The 14,963-nt window shown below is 54.2% G+C and overlaps 16 non-coding genes across 16 annotated transcripts; all 16 read left to right on the top strand.

Annotated features, from left to right (window-relative positions):
* The first annotated feature begins 849 nt into the window (after positions 1-849).
* LOC126220688 (5S ribosomal RNA) lies at positions 850-968 on the top strand. Its single transcript, XR_007543055.1, has one exon. It is a non-coding gene; the product is annotated as a 5S ribosomal RNA (ribosomal RNA).
* Positions 969-1,811: 843 nt separating this feature from the next.
* Positions 1,812-1,930, top strand: LOC126220686 (5S ribosomal RNA). The gene has a single exon (XR_007543054.1). It is a non-coding gene; the product is annotated as a 5S ribosomal RNA (ribosomal RNA).
* An 843-nt stretch (positions 1,931-2,773) lies between these two features.
* LOC126220685 (5S ribosomal RNA) lies at positions 2,774-2,892 on the top strand. The gene has a single exon (XR_007543053.1). It is a non-coding gene; the product is annotated as a 5S ribosomal RNA (ribosomal RNA).
* A 628-nt stretch (positions 2,893-3,520) lies between these two features.
* On the top strand, positions 3,521-3,639 carry LOC126220684 (5S ribosomal RNA). The gene has a single exon (XR_007543052.1). It is a non-coding gene; the product is annotated as a 5S ribosomal RNA (ribosomal RNA).
* An 843-nt stretch (positions 3,640-4,482) lies between these two features.
* Positions 4,483-4,601, top strand: LOC126220683 (5S ribosomal RNA). Its single transcript, XR_007543051.1, has one exon. It is a non-coding gene; the product is annotated as a 5S ribosomal RNA (ribosomal RNA).
* Positions 4,602-5,444: 843 nt separating this feature from the next.
* Positions 5,445-5,563, top strand: LOC126220682 (5S ribosomal RNA). The gene has a single exon (XR_007543050.1). It is a non-coding gene; the product is annotated as a 5S ribosomal RNA (ribosomal RNA).
* A 628-nt stretch (positions 5,564-6,191) lies between these two features.
* LOC126220681 (5S ribosomal RNA) lies at positions 6,192-6,310 on the top strand. The gene has a single exon (XR_007543049.1). It is a non-coding gene; the product is annotated as a 5S ribosomal RNA (ribosomal RNA).
* An 843-nt stretch (positions 6,311-7,153) lies between these two features.
* LOC126220680 (5S ribosomal RNA) lies at positions 7,154-7,272 on the top strand. Its single transcript, XR_007543048.1, has one exon. It is a non-coding gene; the product is annotated as a 5S ribosomal RNA (ribosomal RNA).
* An 843-nt stretch (positions 7,273-8,115) lies between these two features.
* On the top strand, positions 8,116-8,234 carry LOC126220679 (5S ribosomal RNA). The gene has a single exon (XR_007543047.1). It is a non-coding gene; the product is annotated as a 5S ribosomal RNA (ribosomal RNA).
* An 843-nt stretch (positions 8,235-9,077) lies between these two features.
* Positions 9,078-9,196, top strand: LOC126220677 (5S ribosomal RNA). Its single transcript, XR_007543045.1, has one exon. It is a non-coding gene; the product is annotated as a 5S ribosomal RNA (ribosomal RNA).
* A 628-nt stretch (positions 9,197-9,824) lies between these two features.
* On the top strand, positions 9,825-9,943 carry LOC126220675 (5S ribosomal RNA). Its single transcript, XR_007543044.1, has one exon. It is a non-coding gene; the product is annotated as a 5S ribosomal RNA (ribosomal RNA).
* An 843-nt stretch (positions 9,944-10,786) lies between these two features.
* Positions 10,787-10,905, top strand: LOC126220674 (5S ribosomal RNA). The gene has a single exon (XR_007543043.1). It is a non-coding gene; the product is annotated as a 5S ribosomal RNA (ribosomal RNA).
* Positions 10,906-11,748: 843 nt separating this feature from the next.
* On the top strand, positions 11,749-11,867 carry LOC126220673 (5S ribosomal RNA). The gene has a single exon (XR_007543042.1). It is a non-coding gene; the product is annotated as a 5S ribosomal RNA (ribosomal RNA).
* A 628-nt stretch (positions 11,868-12,495) lies between these two features.
* On the top strand, positions 12,496-12,614 carry LOC126220672 (5S ribosomal RNA). Its single transcript, XR_007543041.1, has one exon. It is a non-coding gene; the product is annotated as a 5S ribosomal RNA (ribosomal RNA).
* Positions 12,615-13,457: 843 nt separating this feature from the next.
* On the top strand, positions 13,458-13,576 carry LOC126220671 (5S ribosomal RNA). The gene has a single exon (XR_007543040.1). It is a non-coding gene; the product is annotated as a 5S ribosomal RNA (ribosomal RNA).
* An 833-nt stretch (positions 13,577-14,409) lies between these two features.
* LOC126220670 (5S ribosomal RNA) lies at positions 14,410-14,528 on the top strand. The gene has a single exon (XR_007543039.1). It is a non-coding gene; the product is annotated as a 5S ribosomal RNA (ribosomal RNA).
* The last annotated feature ends 435 nt before the right edge of the window (positions 14,529-14,963 follow it).

Raw genomic sequence — 14,963 nt, 5'->3', positions numbered from 1 at the left:
TTGGCTCCCTTCCTTTTTTTTTTTTTTTTATGTCGCTACCCCTGCCAGCCCAATTTTCAAACTACCCTTCTGTTGTGACAACGATGCTTCCTTAAGCCTTTTAAACTACTGTAATGGTACGAAAATGCAGTAATTAACTCAGTTTGGGGGAGAATGTGCTAACCAAGTTTGCCAAGAAGACTTTCAAAACGACAAAACAGTACGAATCGGCAGGTGATTTCTGAAATACGTCAGCGCCTATTGTTGTGTAGGAGTGTAGAGTTCCAAATTTGATTTGTAATCACGAATTTGTCCCTTAGTCGTCTCGTCTCGTCTCGTCCCGCAGACGTTTGTCGTGCTTGCGCTGTCATATGGACCACGACCCGAGCGGCAGCGAGCGGCAGTCGAGCAAAGTCGGGACAAGTCGGGACGGGATACGAATGGTGCGAATGCACTGCAAAGTACGCAGACACCTGGTGCGAGGCGAGGCGAGGCGAGGCGAGGCGAGGCGAGGCGAGGAAGCCCACATCGCTACCAGTGGCGCCCTCCAGCACGACACTGCCACACCCCGCACAGGCCCCCCGCTGGACACCAGGGACAAGATGCGTCCTCCGCTAGTGTCGAAGGCTGCACGCGCCCAGCGAATGACAGGAGGTGCAACGAGCAGCAGTGCGTCTCACACACGCGGCGGTGCGCCCGCTAATTCGGCCGTCGCTCTGCTGGGACGCCGGGCGCGCCCCCCGCGCCGTCCTCGAGGAACTGGCTGTTGCGGAAGGAAGTGCCTACGTCAAATGCGGCCGAAAACTAACATTTTGTGTGTTGGGAGAAAAGCCGAACGCGAATTCTGCCGTGCTCCTACATTACACGAGTGCCAACGGCCATACCATGATAAATACACCGGTTCTCGTCCGATCACCGAAGTTAAGTATCATTGGGCCCGGTTAGTACTTGGATGGGTGACCGCCTGGGAAACCCGGGTGCTGTTGGCTCCCTTCCTTTTTTTTTTTTTTTTATGTCGCTACCCCTGCCAGCCCAATTTTCAAACTACCCTTCTGTTGTGACAACGATGCTTCCTTAAGCCTTTTAAACTACTGTAATGGTACGAAAATGCAGTAATTAACTCAGTTTGGGGGAGAATGTGCTAACCAAGTTTGCCAAGAAGACTTTCAAAACGACAAAACAGTACGAATCGGCAGGTGATTTCTGAAATACGTCAGCGCCTATTGTTGTGTAGGAGTGTAGAGTTCCAAATTTGATTTGTAATCACGAATTTGTCCCTTAGTCGTCTCGTCTCGTCTCGTCCCGCAGACGTTTGTCGTGCTTGCGCTGTCATATGGACCACGACCCGAGCGGCAGCGAGCGGCAGTCGAGCAAAGTCGGGACAAGTCGGGACGGGATACGAATGGTGCGAATGCACTGCAAAGTACGCAGACACCTGGTGCGAGGCGAGGCGAGGCGAGGCGAGGCGAGGCGAGGCGAGGAAGCCCACATCGCTACCAGTGGCGCCCTCCAGCACGACACTGCCACACCCCGCACAGGCCCCCCGCTGGACACCAGGGACAAGATGCGTCCTCCGCTAGTGTCGAAGGCTGCACGCGCCCAGCGAATGACAGGAGGTGCAACGAGCAGCAGTGCGTCTCACACACGCGGCGGTGCGCCCGCTAATTCGGCCGTCGCTCTGCTGGGACGCCGGGCGCGCCCCCCGCGCCGTCCTCGAGGAACTGGCTGTTGCGGAAGGAAGTGCCTACGTCAAATGCGGCCGAAAACTAACATTTTGTGTGTTGGGAGAAAAGCCGAACGCGAATTCTGCCGTGCTCCTACATTACACGAGTGCCAACGGCCATACCATGATAAATACACCGGTTCTCGTCCGATCACCGAAGTTAAGTATCATTGGGCCCGGTTAGTACTTGGATGGGTGACCGCCTGGGAAACCCGGGTGCTGTTGGCTCCCTTCCTTTTTTTTTTTTTTTTATGTCGCTACCCCTGCCAGCCCAATTTTCAAACTACCCTTCTGTTGTGACAACGATGCTTCCTTAAGCCTTTTAAACTACTGTAATGGTACGAAAATGCAGTAATTAACTCAGTTTGGGGGAGAATGTGCTAACCAAGTTTGCCAAGAAGACTTTCAAAACGACAAAACAGTACGAATCGGCAGGTGATTTCTGAAATACGTCAGCGCCTATTGTTGTGTAGGAGTGTAGAGTTCCAAATTTGATTTGTAATCACGAATTTGTCCCTTAGTCGTCTCGTCTCGTCTCGTCCCGCAGACGTTTGTCGTGCTTGCGCTGTCATATGGACCACGACCCGAGCGGCAGCGAGCGGCAGTCGAGCAAAGTCGGGACAAGTCGGGACGGGATACGAATGGTGCGAATGCACTGCAAAGTACGCAGACACCTGGTGCGAGGCGAGGCGAGGCGAGGCGAGGCGAGGCGAGGCGAGGAAGCCCACATCGCTACCAGTGGCGCCCTCCAGCACGACACTGCCACACCCCGCACAGGCCCCCCGCTGGACACCAGGGACAAGATGCGTCCTCCGCTAGTGTCGAAGGCTGCACGCGCCCAGCGAATGACAGGAGGTGCAACGAGCAGCAGTGCGTCTCACACACGCGGCGGTGCGCCCGCTAATTCGGCCGTCGCTCTGCTGGGACGCCGGGCGCGCCCCCCGCGCCGTCCTCGAGGAACTGGCTGTTGCGGAAGGAAGTGCCTACGTCAAATGCGGCCGAAAACTAACATTTTGTGTGTTGGGAGAAAAGCCGAACGCGAATTCTGCCGTGCTCCTACATTACACGAGTGCCAACGGCCATACCATGATAAATACACCGGTTCTCGTCCGATCACCGAAGTTAAGTATCATTGGGCCCGGTTAGTACTTGGATGGGTGACCGCCTGGGAAACCCGGGTGCTGTTGGCTCCCTTCCTTTTTTTTTTTTTTTTATGTCGCTACCCCTGCCAGCCCAATTTTCAAACTACCCTTCTGTTGTGACAACGATGCTTCCTTAAGCCTTTTAAACTACTGTAATGGTACGAAAATGCAGTAATTAACTCAGTTTGGGGGAGAATGTGCTAACCAAGTTTGCCAAGAAGACTTTCAAAACGACAAAACAGTACGAATCGGCAGGTGATTTCTGAAATACGTCAGCGCCTATTGTTGTGTAGGAGTGTAGAGTTCCAAATTTGATTTGTAATCACGAATTTGTCCCTTAGTCGTCTCGTCTCGTCTCGTCCCGCAGACGTTTGTCGTGCTTGCGCTGTCATATGGACCACGACCCGAGCGGCAGCGAGCGGCAGTCGAGCAAAGTCGGGACAAGTCGGGACGGGATACGAATGGTGCGAATGCACTGCAAAGTACGCAGACACCTGGTGCGAGGCTAATTCGGCCGTCGCTCTGCTGGGACGCCGGGCGCGCCCCCCGCGCCGTCCTCGAGGAACTGGCTGTTGCGGAAGGAAGTGCCTACGTCAAATGCGGCCGAAAACTAACATTTTGTGTGTTGGGAGAAAAGCCGAACGCGAATTCTGCCGTGCTCCTACATTACACGAGTGCCAACGGCCATACCATGATAAATACACCGGTTCTCGTCCGATCACCGAAGTTAAGTATCATTGGGCCCGGTTAGTACTTGGATGGGTGACCGCCTGGGAAACCCGGGTGCTGTTGGCTCCCTTCCTTTTTTTTTTTTTTTTATGTCGCTACCCCTGCCAGCCCAATTTTCAAACTACCCTTCTGTTGTGACAACGATGCTTCCTTAAGCCTTTTAAACTACTGTAATGGTACGAAAATGCAGTAATTAACTCAGTTTGGGGGAGAATGTGCTAACCAAGTTTGCCAAGAAGACTTTCAAAACGACAAAACAGTACGAATCGGCAGGTGATTTCTGAAATACGTCAGCGCCTATTGTTGTGTAGGAGTGTAGAGTTCCAAATTTGATTTGTAATCACGAATTTGTCCCTTAGTCGTCTCGTCTCGTCTCGTCCCGCAGACGTTTGTCGTGCTTGCGCTGTCATATGGACCACGACCCGAGCGGCAGCGAGCGGCAGTCGAGCAAAGTCGGGACAAGTCGGGACGGGATACGAATGGTGCGAATGCACTGCAAAGTACGCAGACACCTGGTGCGAGGCGAGGCGAGGCGAGGCGAGGCGAGGCGAGGCGAGGAAGCCCACATCGCTACCAGTGGCGCCCTCCAGCACGACACTGCCACACCCCGCACAGGCCCCCCGCTGGACACCAGGGACAAGATGCGTCCTCCGCTAGTGTCGAAGGCTGCACGCGCCCAGCGAATGACAGGAGGTGCAACGAGCAGCAGTGCGTCTCACACACGCGGCGGTGCGCCCGCTAATTCGGCCGTCGCTCTGCTGGGACGCCGGGCGCGCCCCCCGCGCCGTCCTCGAGGAACTGGCTGTTGCGGAAGGAAGTGCCTACGTCAAATGCGGCCGAAAACTAACATTTTGTGTGTTGGGAGAAAAGCCGAACGCGAATTCTGCCGTGCTCCTACATTACACGAGTGCCAACGGCCATACCATGATAAATACACCGGTTCTCGTCCGATCACCGAAGTTAAGTATCATTGGGCCCGGTTAGTACTTGGATGGGTGACCGCCTGGGAAACCCGGGTGCTGTTGGCTCCCTTCCTTTTTTTTTTTTTTTTATGTCGCTACCCCTGCCAGCCCAATTTTCAAACTACCCTTCTGTTGTGACAACGATGCTTCCTTAAGCCTTTTAAACTACTGTAATGGTACGAAAATGCAGTAATTAACTCAGTTTGGGGGAGAATGTGCTAACCAAGTTTGCCAAGAAGACTTTCAAAACGACAAAACAGTACGAATCGGCAGGTGATTTCTGAAATACGTCAGCGCCTATTGTTGTGTAGGAGTGTAGAGTTCCAAATTTGATTTGTAATCACGAATTTGTCCCTTAGTCGTCTCGTCTCGTCTCGTCCCGCAGACGTTTGTCGTGCTTGCGCTGTCATATGGACCACGACCCGAGCGGCAGCGAGCGGCAGTCGAGCAAAGTCGGGACAAGTCGGGACGGGATACGAATGGTGCGAATGCACTGCAAAGTACGCAGACACCTGGTGCGAGGCGAGGCGAGGCGAGGCGAGGCGAGGCGAGGCGAGGAAGCCCACATCGCTACCAGTGGCGCCCTCCAGCACGACACTGCCACACCCCGCACAGGCCCCCCGCTGGACACCAGGGACAAGATGCGTCCTCCGCTAGTGTCGAAGGCTGCACGCGCCCAGCGAATGACAGGAGGTGCAACGAGCAGCAGTGCGTCTCACACACGCGGCGGTGCGCCCGCTAATTCGGCCGTCGCTCTGCTGGGACGCCGGGCGCGCCCCCCGCGCCGTCCTCGAGGAACTGGCTGTTGCGGAAGGAAGTGCCTACGTCAAATGCGGCCGAAAACTAACATTTTGTGTGTTGGGAGAAAAGCCGAACGCGAATTCTGCCGTGCTCCTACATTACACGAGTGCCAACGGCCATACCATGATAAATACACCGGTTCTCGTCCGATCACCGAAGTTAAGTATCATTGGGCCCGGTTAGTACTTGGATGGGTGACCGCCTGGGAAACCCGGGTGCTGTTGGCTCCCTTCCTTTTTTTTTTTTTTTTATGTCGCTACCCCTGCCAGCCCAATTTTCAAACTACCCTTCTGTTGTGACAACGATGCTTCCTTAAGCCTTTTAAACTACTGTAATGGTACGAAAATGCAGTAATTAACTCAGTTTGGGGGAGAATGTGCTAACCAAGTTTGCCAAGAAGACTTTCAAAACGACAAAACAGTACGAATCGGCAGGTGATTTCTGAAATACGTCAGCGCCTATTGTTGTGTAGGAGTGTAGAGTTCCAAATTTGATTTGTAATCACGAATTTGTCCCTTAGTCGTCTCGTCTCGTCTCGTCCCGCAGACGTTTGTCGTGCTTGCGCTGTCATATGGACCACGACCCGAGCGGCAGCGAGCGGCAGTCGAGCAAAGTCGGGACAAGTCGGGACGGGATACGAATGGTGCGAATGCACTGCAAAGTACGCAGACACCTGGTGCGAGGCTAATTCGGCCGTCGCTCTGCTGGGACGCCGGGCGCGCCCCCCGCGCCGTCCTCGAGGAACTGGCTGTTGCGGAAGGAAGTGCCTACGTCAAATGCGGCCGAAAACTAACATTTTGTGTGTTGGGAGAAAAGCCGAACGCGAATTCTGCCGTGCTCCTACATTACACGAGTGCCAACGGCCATACCATGATAAATACACCGGTTCTCGTCCGATCACCGAAGTTAAGTATCATTGGGCCCGGTTAGTACTTGGATGGGTGACCGCCTGGGAAACCCGGGTGCTGTTGGCTCCCTTCCTTTTTTTTTTTTTTTTATGTCGCTACCCCTGCCAGCCCAATTTTCAAACTACCCTTCTGTTGTGACAACGATGCTTCCTTAAGCCTTTTAAACTACTGTAATGGTACGAAAATGCAGTAATTAACTCAGTTTGGGGGAGAATGTGCTAACCAAGTTTGCCAAGAAGACTTTCAAAACGACAAAACAGTACGAATCGGCAGGTGATTTCTGAAATACGTCAGCGCCTATTGTTGTGTAGGAGTGTAGAGTTCCAAATTTGATTTGTAATCACGAATTTGTCCCTTAGTCGTCTCGTCTCGTCTCGTCCCGCAGACGTTTGTCGTGCTTGCGCTGTCATATGGACCACGACCCGAGCGGCAGCGAGCGGCAGTCGAGCAAAGTCGGGACAAGTCGGGACGGGATACGAATGGTGCGAATGCACTGCAAAGTACGCAGACACCTGGTGCGAGGCGAGGCGAGGCGAGGCGAGGCGAGGCGAGGCGAGGAAGCCCACATCGCTACCAGTGGCGCCCTCCAGCACGACACTGCCACACCCCGCACAGGCCCCCCGCTGGACACCAGGGACAAGATGCGTCCTCCGCTAGTGTCGAAGGCTGCACGCGCCCAGCGAATGACAGGAGGTGCAACGAGCAGCAGTGCGTCTCACACACGCGGCGGTGCGCCCGCTAATTCGGCCGTCGCTCTGCTGGGACGCCGGGCGCGCCCCCCGCGCCGTCCTCGAGGAACTGGCTGTTGCGGAAGGAAGTGCCTACGTCAAATGCGGCCGAAAACTAACATTTTGTGTGTTGGGAGAAAAGCCGAACGCGAATTCTGCCGTGCTCCTACATTACACGAGTGCCAACGGCCATACCATGATAAATACACCGGTTCTCGTCCGATCACCGAAGTTAAGTATCATTGGGCCCGGTTAGTACTTGGATGGGTGACCGCCTGGGAAACCCGGGTGCTGTTGGCTCCCTTCCTTTTTTTTTTTTTTTTATGTCGCTACCCCTGCCAGCCCAATTTTCAAACTACCCTTCTGTTGTGACAACGATGCTTCCTTAAGCCTTTTAAACTACTGTAATGGTACGAAAATGCAGTAATTAACTCAGTTTGGGGGAGAATGTGCTAACCAAGTTTGCCAAGAAGACTTTCAAAACGACAAAACAGTACGAATCGGCAGGTGATTTCTGAAATACGTCAGCGCCTATTGTTGTGTAGGAGTGTAGAGTTCCAAATTTGATTTGTAATCACGAATTTGTCCCTTAGTCGTCTCGTCTCGTCTCGTCCCGCAGACGTTTGTCGTGCTTGCGCTGTCATATGGACCACGACCCGAGCGGCAGCGAGCGGCAGTCGAGCAAAGTCGGGACAAGTCGGGACGGGATACGAATGGTGCGAATGCACTGCAAAGTACGCAGACACCTGGTGCGAGGCGAGGCGAGGCGAGGCGAGGCGAGGCGAGGCGAGGAAGCCCACATCGCTACCAGTGGCGCCCTCCAGCACGACACTGCCACACCCCGCACAGGCCCCCCGCTGGACACCAGGGACAAGATGCGTCCTCCGCTAGTGTCGAAGGCTGCACGCGCCCAGCGAATGACAGGAGGTGCAACGAGCAGCAGTGCGTCTCACACACGCGGCGGTGCGCCCGCTAATTCGGCCGTCGCTCTGCTGGGACGCCGGGCGCGCCCCCCGCGCCGTCCTCGAGGAACTGGCTGTTGCGGAAGGAAGTGCCTACGTCAAATGCGGCCGAAAACTAACATTTTGTGTGTTGGGAGAAAAGCCGAACGCGAATTCTGCCGTGCTCCTACATTACACGAGTGCCAACGGCCATACCATGATAAATACACCGGTTCTCGTCCGATCACCGAAGTTAAGTATCATTGGGCCCGGTTAGTACTTGGATGGGTGACCGCCTGGGAAACCCGGGTGCTGTTGGCTCCCTTCCTTTTTTTTTTTTTTTTATGTCGCTACCCCTGCCAGCCCAATTTTCAAACTACCCTTCTGTTGTGACAACGATGCTTCCTTAAGCCTTTTAAACTACTGTAATGGTACGAAAATGCAGTAATTAACTCAGTTTGGGGGAGAATGTGCTAACCAAGTTTGCCAAGAAGACTTTCAAAACGACAAAACAGTACGAATCGGCAGGTGATTTCTGAAATACGTCAGCGCCTATTGTTGTGTAGGAGTGTAGAGTTCCAAATTTGATTTGTAATCACGAATTTGTCCCTTAGTCGTCTCGTCTCGTCTCGTCCCGCAGACGTTTGTCGTGCTTGCGCTGTCATATGGACCACGACCCGAGCGGCAGCGAGCGGCAGTCGAGCAAAGTCGGGACAAGTCGGGACGGGATACGAATGGTGCGAATGCACTGCAAAGTACGCAGACACCTGGTGCGAGGCGAGGCGAGGCGAGGCGAGGCGAGGCGAGGCGAGGAAGCCCACATCGCTACCAGTGGCGCCCTCCAGCACGACACTGCCACACCCCGCACAGGCCCCCCGCTGGACACCAGGGACAAGATGCGTCCTCCGCTAGTGTCGAAGGCTGCACGCGCCCAGCGAATGACAGGAGGTGCAACGAGCAGCAGTGCGTCTCACACACGCGGCGGTGCGCCCGCTAATTCGGCCGTCGCTCTGCTGGGACGCCGGGCGCGCCCCCCGCGCCGTCCTCGAGGAACTGGCTGTTGCGGAAGGAAGTGCCTACGTCAAATGCGGCCGAAAACTAACATTTTGTGTGTTGGGAGAAAAGCCGAACGCGAATTCTGCCGTGCTCCTACATTACACGAGTGCCAACGGCCATACCATGATAAATACACCGGTTCTCGTCCGATCACCGAAGTTAAGTATCATTGGGCCCGGTTAGTACTTGGATGGGTGACCGCCTGGGAAACCCGGGTGCTGTTGGCTCCCTTCCTTTTTTTTTTTTTTTTATGTCGCTACCCCTGCCAGCCCAATTTTCAAACTACCCTTCTGTTGTGACAACGATGCTTCCTTAAGCCTTTTAAACTACTGTAATGGTACGAAAATGCAGTAATTAACTCAGTTTGGGGGAGAATGTGCTAACCAAGTTTGCCAAGAAGACTTTCAAAACGACAAAACAGTACGAATCGGCAGGTGATTTCTGAAATACGTCAGCGCCTATTGTTGTGTAGGAGTGTAGAGTTCCAAATTTGATTTGTAATCACGAATTTGTCCCTTAGTCGTCTCGTCTCGTCTCGTCCCGCAGACGTTTGTCGTGCTTGCGCTGTCATATGGACCACGACCCGAGCGGCAGCGAGCGGCAGTCGAGCAAAGTCGGGACAAGTCGGGACGGGATACGAATGGTGCGAATGCACTGCAAAGTACGCAGACACCTGGTGCGAGGCTAATTCGGCCGTCGCTCTGCTGGGACGCCGGGCGCGCCCCCCGCGCCGTCCTCGAGGAACTGGCTGTTGCGGAAGGAAGTGCCTACGTCAAATGCGGCCGAAAACTAACATTTTGTGTGTTGGGAGAAAAGCCGAACGCGAATTCTGCCGTGCTCCTACATTACACGAGTGCCAACGGCCATACCATGATAAATACACCGGTTCTCGTCCGATCACCGAAGTTAAGTATCATTGGGCCCGGTTAGTACTTGGATGGGTGACCGCCTGGGAAACCCGGGTGCTGTTGGCTCCCTTCCTTTTTTTTTTTTTTTTATGTCGCTACCCCTGCCAGCCCAATTTTCAAACTACCCTTCTGTTGTGACAACGATGCTTCCTTAAGCCTTTTAAACTACTGTAATGGTACGAAAATGCAGTAATTAACTCAGTTTGGGGGAGAATGTGCTAACCAAGTTTGCCAAGAAGACTTTCAAAACGACAAAACAGTACGAATCGGCAGGTGATTTCTGAAATACGTCAGCGCCTATTGTTGTGTAGGAGTGTAGAGTTCCAAATTTGATTTGTAATCACGAATTTGTCCCTTAGTCGTCTCGTCTCGTCTCGTCCCGCAGACGTTTGTCGTGCTTGCGCTGTCATATGGACCACGACCCGAGCGGCAGCGAGCGGCAGTCGAGCAAAGTCGGGACAAGTCGGGACGGGATACGAATGGTGCGAATGCACTGCAAAGTACGCAGACACCTGGTGCGAGGCGAGGCGAGGCGAGGCGAGGCGAGGCGAGGCGAGGAAGCCCACATCGCTACCAGTGGCGCCCTCCAGCACGACACTGCCACACCCCGCACAGGCCCCCCGCTGGACACCAGGGACAAGATGCGTCCTCCGCTAGTGTCGAAGGCTGCACGCGCCCAGCGAATGACAGGAGGTGCAACGAGCAGCAGTGCGTCTCACACACGCGGCGGTGCGCCCGCTAATTCGGCCGTCGCTCTGCTGGGACGCCGGGCGCGCCCCCCGCGCCGTCCTCGAGGAACTGGCTGTTGCGGAAGGAAGTGCCTACGTCAAATGCGGCCGAAAACTAACATTTTGTGTGTTGGGAGAAAAGCCGAACGCGAATTCTGCCGTGCTCCTACATTACACGAGTGCCAACGGCCATACCATGATAAATACACCGGTTCTCGTCCGATCACCGAAGTTAAGTATCATTGGGCCCGGTTAGTACTTGGATGGGTGACCGCCTGGGAAACCCGGGTGCTGTTGGCTCCCTTCCTTTTTTTTTTTTTTTTATGTCGCTACCCCTGCCAGCCCAATTTTCAAACTACCCTTCTGTTGTGACAACGATGCTTCCTTAAGCCTTTTAAACTACTGTAATGGTACGAAAATGCAGTAATTAACTCAGTTTGGGGGAGAATGTGCTAACCAAGTTTGCCAAGAAGACTTTCAAAACGACAAAACAGTACGAATCGGCAGGTGATTTCTGAAATACGTCAGCGCCTATTGTTGTGTAGGAGTGTAGAGTTCCAAATTTGATTTGTAATCACGAATTTGTCCCTTAGTCGTCTCGTCTCGTCTCGTCCCGCAGACGTTTGTCGTGCTTGCGCTGTCATATGGACCACGACCCGAGCGGCAGCGAGCGGCAGTCGAGCAAAGTCGGGACAAGTCGGGACGGGATACGAATGGTGCGAATGCACTGCAAAGTACGCAGACACCTGGTGCGAGGCGAGGCGAGGCGAGGCGAGGCGAGGCGAGGCGAGGAAGCCCACATCGCTACCAGTGGCGCCCTCCAGCACGACACTGCCACACCCCGCACAGGCCCCCCGCTGGACACCAGGGACAAGATGCGTCCTCCGCTAGTGTCGAAGGCTGCACGCGCCCAGCGAATGACAGGAGGTGCAACGAGCAGCAGTGCGTCTCACACACGCGGCGGTGCGCCCGCTAATTCGGCCGTCGCTCTGCTGGGACGCCGGGCGCGCCCCCCGCGCCGTCCTCGAGGAACTGGCTGTTGCGGAAGGAAGTGCCTACGTCAAATGCGGCCGAAAACTAACATTTTGTGTGTTGGGAGAAAAGCCGAACGCGAATTCTGCCGTGCTCCTACATTACACGAGTGCCAACGGCCATACCATGATAAATACACCGGTTCTCGTCCGATCACCGAAGTTAAGTATCATTGGGCCCGGTTAGTACTTGGATGGGTGACCGCCTGGGAAACCCGGGTGCTGTTGGCTCCCTTCCTTTTTTTTTTTTTTTTATGTCGCTACCCCTGCCAGCCCAATTTTCAAACTACCCTTCTGTTGTGACAACGATGCTTCCTTAAGCCTTTTAAACTACTGTAATGGTACGAAAATGCAGTAATTAACTCAGTTTGGGGGAGAATGTGCTAACCAAGTTTGCCAAGAAGACTTTCAAAACGACAAAACAGTACGAATCGGCAGGTGATTTCTGAAATACGTCAGCGCCTATTGTTGTGTAGGAGTGTAGAGTTCCAAATTTGATTTGTAATCACGAATTTGTCCCTTAGTCGTCTCGTCTCGTCTCGTCCCGCAGACGTTTGTCGTGCTTGCGCTGTCATATGGACCACGACCCGAGCGGCAGCGAGCGGCAGTCGAGCAAAGTCGGGACAAGTCGGGACGGGATACGAATGGTGCGAATGCACTGCAAAGTACGCAGACACCTGGTGCGAGGCTAATTCGGCCGTCGCTCTGCTGGGACGCCGGGCGCGCCCCCCGCGCCGTCCTCGAGGAACTGGCTGTTGCGGAAGGAAGTGCCTACGTCAAATGCGGCCGAAAACTAACATTTTGTGTGTTGGGAGAAAAGCCGAACGCGAATTCTGCCGTGCTCCTACATTACACGAGTGCCAACGGCCATACCATGATAAATACACCGGTTCTCGTCCGATCACCGAAGTTAAGTATCATTGGGCCCGGTTAGTACTTGGATGGGTGACCGCCTGGGAAACCCGGGTGCTGTTGGCTCCCTTCCTTTTTTTTTTTTTTTTATGTCGCTACCCCTGCCAGCCCAATTTTCAAACTACCCTTCTGTTGTGACAACGATGCTTCCTTAAGCCTTTTAAACTACTGTAATGGTACGAAAATGCAGTAATTAACTCAGTTTGGGGGAGAATGTGCTAACCAAGTTTGCCAAGAAGACTTTCAAAACGACAAAACAGTACGAATCGGCAGGTGATTTCTGAAATACGTCAGCGCCTATTGTTGTGTAGGAGTGTAGAGTTCCAAATTTGATTTGTAATCACGAATTTGTCCCTTAGTCGTCTCGTCTCGTCTCGTCCCGCAGACGTTTGTCGTGCTTGCGCTGTCATATGGACCACGACCCGAGCGGCAGCGAGCGGCAGTCGAGCAAAGTCGGGACAAGTCGGGACGGGATACGAATGGTGCGAATGCACTGCAAAGTACGCAGACACCTGGTGCGAGGCGAGGCGAGGCGAGGCGAGGCGAGGCGAGGCGAGGAAGCCCACATCGCTACCAGTGGCGCCCTCCAGCACGACACTGCCACACCCCGCACAGGCCCCCCGCTGGACACCAGGGACAAGATGCGTCCTCCGCTAGTGTCGAAGGCTGCACGCGCCCAGCGAATGACAGGAGGTGCAACGAGCAGCAGTGCGTCTCACACACGCGGCGGTGCGCCCGCTAATTCGGCCGTCGCTCTGCTGGGACGCCGGGCGCGCCCCCCGCGCCGTCCTCGAGGAACTGGCTGTTGCGGAAGGAAGTGCCTACGTCAAATGCGGCCGAAAACTAACATTTTGTGTGTTGGGAGAAAAGCCGAACGCGAATTCTGCCGTGCTCCTACATTACACGAGTGCCAACGGCCATACCATGATAAATACACCGGTTCTCGTCCGATCACCGAAGTTAAGTATCATTGGGCCCGGTTAGTACTTGGATGGGTGACCGCCTGGGAAACCCGGGTGCTGTTGGCTCCCTTCCTTTTTTTTTTTTTTTTATGTCGCTACCCCTGCCAGCCCAATTTTCAAACTACCCTTCTGTTGTGACAACGATGCTTCCTTAAGCCTTTTAAACTACTGTAATGGTACGAAAATGCAGTAATTAACTCAGTTTGGGGGAGAATGTGCTAACCAAGTTTGCCAAGAAGACTTTCAAAACGACAAAACAGTACGAATCGGCAGGTGATTTCTGAAATACGTCAGCGCCTATTGTTGTGTAGGAGTGTAGAGTTCCAAATTTGATTTGTAATCACGAATTTGTCCCTTAGTCGTCTCGTCTCGTCTCGTCCCGCAGACGTTTGTCGTGCTTGCGCTGTCATATGGACCACGACCCGAGCGGCAGCGAGCGGCAGTCGAGCAAAGTCGGGACAAGTCGGGACGGGATACGAATGGTGCGAATGCACTGCAAAGTACGCAGACACCTGGTGCGAGGCGAGGCGAGGCGAGGCGAGGCGAGGAAGCCCACATCGCTACCAGTGGCGCCCTCCAGCACGACACTGCCACACCCCGCACAGGCCCCCCGCTGGACACCAGGGACAAGATGCGTCCTCCGCTAGTGTCGAAGGCTGCACGCGCCCAGCGAATGACAGGAGGTGCAACGAGCAGCAGTGCGTCTCACACACGCGGCGGTGCGCCCGCTAATTCGGCCGTCGCTCTGCTGGGACGCCGGGCGCGCCCCCCGCGCCGTCCTCGAGGAACTGGCTGTTGCGGAAGGAAGTGCCTACGTCAAATGCGGCCGAAAACTAACATTTTGTGTGTTGGGAGAAAAGCCGAACGCGAATTCTGCCGTGCTCCTACATTACACGAGTGCCAACGGCCATACCATGATAAATACACCGGTTCTCGTCCGATCACCGAAGTTAAGTATCATTGGGCCCGGTTAGTACTTGGATGGGTGACCGCCTGGGAAACCCGGGTGCTGTTGGCTCCCTTCCTTTTTTTTTTTTTTTTATGTCGCTACCCCTGCCAGCCCAATTTTCAAACTACCCTTCTGTTGTGACAACGATGCTTCCTTAAGCCTTTTAAACTACTGTAATGGTACGAAAATGCAGTAATTAACTCAGTTTGGGGGAGAATGTGCTAACCAAGTTTGCCAAGAAGACTTTCAAAACGACAAAACAGTACGAATCGGCAGGTGATTTCTGAAATACGTCAGCGCCTATTGTTGTGTAGGAGTGTAGAGTTCCAAATTTGATTTGTAATCACGAATTTGTCCCTTAGTCGTCTCGTCTCGTCTCGTCCCGCAGACGTTTGTCGTGCTTGCGCTGTCATATGGACCACGACCCGAGCGGCAGCGAGCGGCAGTCGAGCAAAGTCGGGACAAGTCGGGACGGGATACGAATGGTGCGAATGCACTGCAAAG

Source organism: Schistocerca nitens, unplaced genomic scaffold (genome assembly GCF_023898315.1).
Source record: "Schistocerca nitens isolate TAMUIC-IGC-003100 unplaced genomic scaffold, iqSchNite1.1 HiC_scaffold_203, whole genome shotgun sequence".
In the NCBI taxonomy this organism is placed as follows: Eukaryota; Metazoa; Arthropoda; class Insecta; order Orthoptera; family Acrididae; genus Schistocerca; species Schistocerca nitens.
The sequence above is the reverse complement of the archived record's forward strand: the minus strand, read 5'-3'. Positions and strand labels throughout refer to the sequence as shown.